The following is a 7,486-nucleotide window of genomic DNA, read 5'->3' as shown; positions in this document are numbered from 1 at the left end:
GGTGTGTGTGTGTGCACGTGTGGCCTCATAAACCGCATCTCTTCCCACTTCGTCTTCATTTTTACGCACGTTCATTTTTCTCCTCTATTTACCAAAAATCCCTCTAAACTCATAAACTCCGTGTCTTTGGGGAGGAATCCATCCATCTTCCGGACACCAAATTGAATTGATTTCAGGGGCCCCCACCTCGCCTTTTCAATAGGGGCCATCTGCGCGCGCTTCCCTCTTTGAATAAAAAAGTGACAGCACGTGCTGCTGCTTGTCTTCGCACGACGCGCGTGCCTACGAGCCTACCTCGCTGTGTAATCTGATTTCTCTGCTTTCACTGCAGCTGATTGATTCACACACCGGGCCATGGAGGTCTTTTGTTAACTTGTAGATGATATATTGATTTTTTTTTTTAAACAGTTTTAATGAATCACTTCCTAATAATTCACTTTTTACTTTTAACCAAGCTAAAATAATTGCAAAATTACTATCAAACGCTTACAAAACATGTGAGGTGTAAGGTACAGCAAACACATAGCATCAAGCACATGCCGGGGGGAGAGTTTTACAGCTTTCAGATCATGTAATAGCAACAAAGCGCCACATGGTGGCGCACTCATCTTAAACTACGATGCTTGAAAGCTGATGATGCACAGATTCTGGGAGAGAATCAGCATGAAAAAGATGTGTATCCACAGAGAATTAATCTAAATTGTGATAAAAAATACAAATCACAATAAAACAGGAGTTTAGTCTGTTATTCTTCAACAGCCTATATAAAAAGTTATTTTCTTGAAAGCATTAAATAACCACTTCCGGCAGTGCCTAAGTATTTTCTACATTTTTTTTCCAATTGCTAACACACTAAAGTGACAATTTTTTTAAACTGACACACTGAGAGCAAACCCTCTTCTCAAGTCTGCAAAAGTCTCAACACGTTTTCTACTTTACACACATTTGGCAATTCAAAATGGCGCTTTTTAAATGCACTGAACTGCACTATGACGAGAGCACAGGTGAGCACCTTTTTTCCTTGCCTCTTTTTTTGTCTATATATTTTTTCTGCAGTTCTCTTTTTCAGTTCACTGTTTTTTGTGAGCATATTTTTCAATGTAAATGTATCTGCTGTGCTCACGTTGCACTGACTTGTTTGGTGAAAAATACAAAAATAAATGCATGTGTGTGTATCTGCGAATATTTCTGTGCATGTGAACAATCTGAAGAATTTTCTACAATTTGACTTAATTTTAGTATTTTGGCAAAGCATACTAAAGGTGAGAGTGCTTTTCACTATGCCAAACAATGTGTAGTTGGTTAGACCCAAATCTGGTAATATGAAGGAAGTGTGTGTCATTTGGTGCAAACGTTTGATTTTGAGAAACATGAAGACCAAAATGTAGTTTTGGTTGCAGTGCTTCATGCAGGATATATGAGGTATTTTGCAGTTTGGGTGTGTGGTTTTGTGAATTGTGTTAAGTATGTTGATAAATCCAGCCTTTGCAAAATTGTTTTAGAATTGAAAAAAACTGCAATATCCTTCATGTTCCTATAGCAATGTGACCTTTTCTTAATATGGGCGACTACAGCTATTGTTAGAGATTAAACACACATCCCCCATCCATGACACAGCGTTGGTGTTTATTTGGCTCTCCATTGGGACAGAAAGGGGTCGTGACCCAGGCATGACCTCCATTGTGTTCTGGAGGGGATGAGATATATCTAAGGGTGTGTGTGTGTGTGTGTGTGTGTGTGTGTGTGTGAGATTGTGGGGATGAGGATGCAGTTCAAAGAAGGACAAAATATTGATCTAGATGCAGCCGTGTAATTGCTCGAGGCATCTGTTGCCTTGTGTTTTGAACTTTCAAGCATGTTTGGAGTCTGAATCAACTGGTCTGAGACCCCCCTTTGTCTCGTGACACAATAGCGGACGAATGGCATCAACAGCAGGGTAATGTGAAATCAATTTGTGGGGATATATGTTTTAATCGATTTTGTGTAACCTTTATTTAACCAGATGAACTTATTGAGCACTATAGGAATTGGAAATTGTGTCTATGTATGCACATGCATGAGATAAATAGTGAAATGCATTAATTGTTAAAATGTGTGTGATTACATTAACAGAATGATACTTCTTAAAAGCTTCTCATTTTATATAATTTATTCGTATCATACCAACTGATGCTGTCAACCAATCAGGGTGCAGCATCAAGACTTAAAAAATCGATCTGATTTGCTTTCTTACATGAGATCCATTCTTCATGCTAAGCTAACTTGCTGCTGGCTGTAGCAGCGATATATAGTGTACAGTTAGGAGAGTGGTATTGATCTTCTCATTTAGCTCGCAGCACAACACTGAATAAGTATGTTTCTCAAAAAGTCAAACTCTTCCTTTAACCCTCATGTTGTCCTCGGGTCAAATTGACCCGTTTTCCAATATCAATGATCTTTTTAACTACCCAAAATAACACGACCGATTCCACACAACGCTCTTTGGCAAGTACAAATTTCTAACTTCATTAATTTTAGGGTGTCTTATTCAATTTTTTAGCATTTGAGAAAAAAAATTGAAGTTGTTTTAAAATAGTATTGAGTAAAAGTTGACATATTCCAGTCTGTGATTATTCATCAACATCCATTCCTTTAATTTTCGTTGAAATAATTCCTAATTTCTGCTTTTCTAACTCAAACAGTACAATTTCCAATAAATGAGGTTTACTGACCATAAATTCCAAAAATAAGTGTAAAACTAAAGTTAATAAGAATTACAAAAAGTGACAAACATTGAAAAAAGGGACAAAAGCGCAAGAAAAAGTTAAAAACGTCGATAAAAAGCGTCAACTAAAGTGTTGATTTTCAATTTTGACCAGAAGACAACATGAGGGTTAAAAGGAAGCAATGATTACCTGGTTGTAGGTTATGACCAGGTCAATCAAACAGTGACTTTCCTGTTTTAATTATAAATGATAAATAATAAAAGGTAAACTATTAGGATATTCACAAGAATATAGAGCACAAATTGGAAGTTTTTCAAGAAGAATCATTTTGTAGATGTCTGTCTTTTTGTCTTGCAGCAGTCCTATCCTGTTAATTGTATTGTTACTCTCATGTTTATCTTGCGTTATAATGGTTTATTTGCATTTGAAGAACATTCTTCTGGTGAGCCACAGTTTATTTAACAAACATCTCCAAGACTGAAAACATTGCAACTCTTAAATAAATCTCTTCCTCGGGAGACACTTGGACAACACAATAAAACATTGCTGTATTTTATGTCAATAAAAAATACCAGTGCCCCCAAGCTTTTCCTGTAACACTTTAATATGAGTTATGTAGGGGAAGGTCAGTGTTGAATATCAAATATTTCTGTGTTCTTCTTCATTAAAAGGCTGGGAGATATTTGACAGAAAAAGGAATATTTGTTTACATTCCCTTTTAAGAGGCTGCTTGGAGGCCTCAGTGACTTCACTGTGTCTCTTTCACTGACTGTGTCCAGGCCAGATCTCTATCACGCAACTCTTTTGTTCTGCTGCTTTGAGCGGGTGAGTGGTTTAATCACTGACAACTGTTTATCTTGTTCAACTTCATGAGCTGTGACAGAAACACTCCCTTTGCATGGATGGGCGAGAGAGTAGACGGTTTTGCTCTTGAACATGTTAAAAAAATCAGAAAAAAAAATCTTTGGAAAACAGTGAATTGAATAGAACTTTACACTAGCAATGCCGTTTAACAACAACAAATGTGACCTCTGAAACTCATTTTTAGTTTCATTTAGTTGTAATATGTGTGCTTGGTGTTCTGAACTGACTTCAACCATCTTTTGAGAGGGAACAGAAGATGATCCAGCTTGTTTCCATGGCATCAACAGTTTTATTGATCGCTGTCAATGAAACATGCCATGTGAAGCAAAGTCTTGTCCAGGCAGCAGTAACTGTGTAAGATACTGCCATTCTCCCCTCCCATCTGCTTGTTTAAAGCGACATCCACTAATCTGTTTTTGATTGATTTGATCGTAAGGAGATGATCAATTACAAATCAGGAGCATTAACAAAAAAAGACAATAATATTAATACATGTACAGTATTTCACCTCTCAATGGGATTACTCGAGTGTTTTTTGCAGACACTTTTAAATAAGCTCTTTCCCAGCCACAAAGGTCAAATGTCAAAATACTTTTTTGGTCCCAGTTGCCATGGCATCTGATCTGACAAGAAAGTGCTTTGATTTTGTACACATGAGGTGTGAACATTAAGAGTGCGATATGATAAAATGAGTTGTTTTATTCAATAAACTATGATGCTGTGTTTCGTACATTTTGACTTGGATGTTTGAGCTTCACTGTGCAGAATGATGCAGCGTTGGACACTGGAAGGCTCTTTTCTTTTTTAGGGTTTATCTGTGCTTGAGACATGTAGGCTACATATGAGATGATTTCATGACATCACTAGTTTGAAAGCTAGTCATGCTTCAATATGAAACGTACACACACGTGATGTGGAAAGATGTCATTTTAAGAAAAAACATACAGACACAAATTATCAGTCCGTAGGGAGTTGGGTTGGGAACCGGAGGGTTGCTGATTCAAGTCCACATACAAACCAAAGTATGGTGGTGGACTGGTAGCTGGAGTGGTGCCAGTTCACCTCCTGGGCACTGCCAAGGTGCTCTAGAGCAAGGCACAGAACCCCCTTTCCATGGGCAGCCCCCCCTCACTCTGACCTCTCTCCATTAGTGCATGTATTGGTACTGAGCATGTGTGTGTAATTCAGGCATGTGTTTAATGTGTGTAATAACAACAAATTGCAAAGGAAAAAAAAATGTTTAATTTCCCCTTGTGCGACTAATAAAGGATACATTATTATTATTATTTGCTGACTGGTAACAACTAATAATAAAGGACTACCTATTGGGAGCCAGGAGGGTGAGAAGCACTTCCTCCCCTGTAAACTACACATTGATATAATTAACCAACTCAATGTGCAGCAGGTTCACTTCTACTTGGAGTTAGTAGTATTGGCAGTGGCTTCACGTGTTGAAGACACCCCCTAGCGACATGTTGCCGTACTACACCCCCGTATGCCGACAAGCACTGCCCCCTGTGAAATTCCTGACTGCCAGGGTGATTCCTACGGTCACCAAGGGCTTCCTCTTACTGTAGCCTACCGTGTGCTCCATGGCAAACTATTTAATAACCTCTGGATAAATGATCAACTACGGGAATGATATCTCCACCAATAAAGGGTGAGTTCTGATTTAATAACGCTGAAGATACTGTCGGTCATTTGTATTCTGCAGATGTTAGTGTGCGGGCTCAGTAGTGTGTGAAGCTCTGCCTTACATGTTATAATGTCCTGTCTTGATTCGTGAAGCTTTCAAAATGCGGTTACTGTGTCTGGTCTACCTATTTTTTATATATAAGCTAAGCTACACAGAACAAAGGCTGTTGTTCTGTATGCTGAATGCGTGTTTTAAAGAAAGACTTGGGAACACGCCCTTGCTGTCTTTCCTACCTGTATGAAAGGGAATGCTTTCAACTTCGTTTGAATGCCCGCAAACTGCGACCAGACCAACGGACAAACCCAGACTTGCGAAGTTAACCCTGTTTGTTCATTTTTCGCTATAGTTTCGAGTTTGTTACGTTGTCAATTTGGTCAGACAGACGTTTTTATAGCGCCTTCCCCAACAAGAAACTCCCAGAGCCACAGTAAGACAGTAAAAAGTCAACTATGTTTCATACGGTTGACTGGCTCGTCATTACCCCGGCTGGTGCACCGCAGATCAGCTGTAAACTGTAACCTGCGGCGGCAGAGTTGGATGACGCGGACGGATACATTGTAGCACGGCCTCTGAAAACAACCAGTGACCCCCAAGAAATACTGAGCACCAGTTTGAAACCACGGTGGCGTACTTTGGGTTTTCAACTAGTCGAAAACATAGGTTTCTGAGGTGAGAGATAGCAAGAGGGGGGTTCCGAGGCCACAGTGAAACCAGGGAGTTTCCTGCCTCTAGGTCGGCCTGCCTGGTCACAGGTAGGGGCTGGGCGTGTATCCGGCTCTGGAGCAGGCAGGCAGAGAAGTGACCAACGTTACTGGGAAAGTGATACGTATAGCTGTTTTCTCCTCATATTGGCCTAACCTACTTCCTCTTTGCTTATATTCTTCTAGACTTACTATAACTCTTCATTTTTAGTTGACTGCCTGGTTCGGAACCATAGTTTAGCTCTGCATCTTATCTTCTGTTTATTCAAATGTAGGCTATCGTAAGATAATTACTAGTGCATGTAAAATTGGTCAAAAATGCTAAGCAGGTGCTCCTGTAGCACGTGCTCAGTCTGGCTTTTTGTCTGTTTTTTTTAATCCACTTGGGATGTTTATCGACAGAAACTTTTCTTCAATCTTTTTTTTACATAGGCTTGTTGCTGTGTAGTAGATAAGCGATACCAAGGAGACATAGTTCTGATGTCACCTAAAATAAGACGACTACTGAATGGACCTGCTTGGTAGGCCTACACATTATTTAGCTTAACGGAAACATTGTTATTTACACAGTGAGTGAAATAAATACAATAAAAACATACACTTTTTCTCAAATGTATAGTTGTCTGAGCAAAATCGGCATGGTAACATAGTTTGACATTGTGAGAGACACCGTTACTTCCTCTCCAATAAATTATGCAAGACCCTCATTATCATAAAAACTTGTATGTTGTGGATGAGATTAACATGTGAGAGTTGTGCATTGATTCTTCTTCTTTTTCAGACAAGTGCTGGTGGTTTTGCGTGACAGCTGCAGAGAGAATTTTGATAGTGATGATGACCCCTGTCAAGAGCTTTCAGGTTTGAGGTGGGAGAGCATGGTGAGCTACATGGTTGTGTTCCAATATAGCTCAAAACATGTATGTTAATATCAGTTAAAAGCATCGAAATGTACAGGTTTCAGGGTGAATATTTTTTTGACACTGAACTCAAGTTTTCTTCTGTAGTCGGACAGAGTTATTCCCAGTCACATCCCTTGTATCCACCGGGCATAGTACTACATAGGCTGGCAAGATGTTAGTCAGCTACAATGGCTTTTATGTTACCATGGTGATTTTAATTAACAGGAGGTAGCCTACAACCACCTCATGTGTCTTCAAATGACTGTTGACACCACCAGTATTTTAATTATTTTCAACATGTCTAAGAGGTTAGATCTAGCAAAAGTTGTTGAAAAACCCCTGGTCAAGCAGGGAAATAGTGCTGTCCCTTAGAAAAAGGAGAAGAAAGGAATTGCTTATCCTCCCCTTTATCTCCAATTCATGAATTGGTTTGTCACTGTTGGACTTCTTGGCTTGTGGTTTGTTTTAGGTGCTCTATTAGAAAAGCATTGTTGATAAGTTAGTCTGCTGAGGAAACAGGCAATATGTGAGGGTCAATGTGACCACACATCACCAGAGCATGTACGACAGCTGTACTGACTGGTTGTAATATTAAAATAAAGGCATTAATAAGTGTTGGCC

At 39.3% G+C, this 7,486-nt stretch overlaps 2 protein-coding genes across 6 annotated transcripts in view; both read left to right on the top strand.

Annotated features, from left to right (window-relative positions):
• LOC116673856 (helix-loop-helix protein 2) overlaps window positions 1-4,919 on the top strand; it is a 13,928-nt gene extending 9,009 nt beyond the window's left edge. Inside the window, exon 3 of the mRNA XM_032506201.1 lies at window positions 4,909-4,919. The gene's annotated coding sequence lies outside the window, so the exon portion shown is untranslated. The remainder of the gene's footprint in view (window positions 1-4,908) is intronic.
• Window positions 4,709-7,486, top strand: part of LOC116673821 (vang-like protein 1) — a gene marked incomplete at its 5' end in the record, with an annotated part of 66,527 nt that continues 63,749 nt past the window's right edge. For 2 of the 5 annotated variants that reach the window (XM_032506151.1, XM_032506146.1), the window contains 1 exon segment: window positions 4,709-5,229. 5 annotated transcript variants of the gene reach the window in all.

The sequence above is a fragment of the Etheostoma spectabile genome, chromosome 24 (assembly GCF_008692095.1).
Source record: "Etheostoma spectabile isolate EspeVRDwgs_2016 chromosome 24, UIUC_Espe_1.0, whole genome shotgun sequence".
Classification (NCBI taxonomy): Eukaryota; Metazoa; Chordata; class Actinopteri; order Perciformes; family Percidae; genus Etheostoma; species Etheostoma spectabile.
This window is presented reverse-complemented; position numbering and strand designations above follow the sequence as displayed.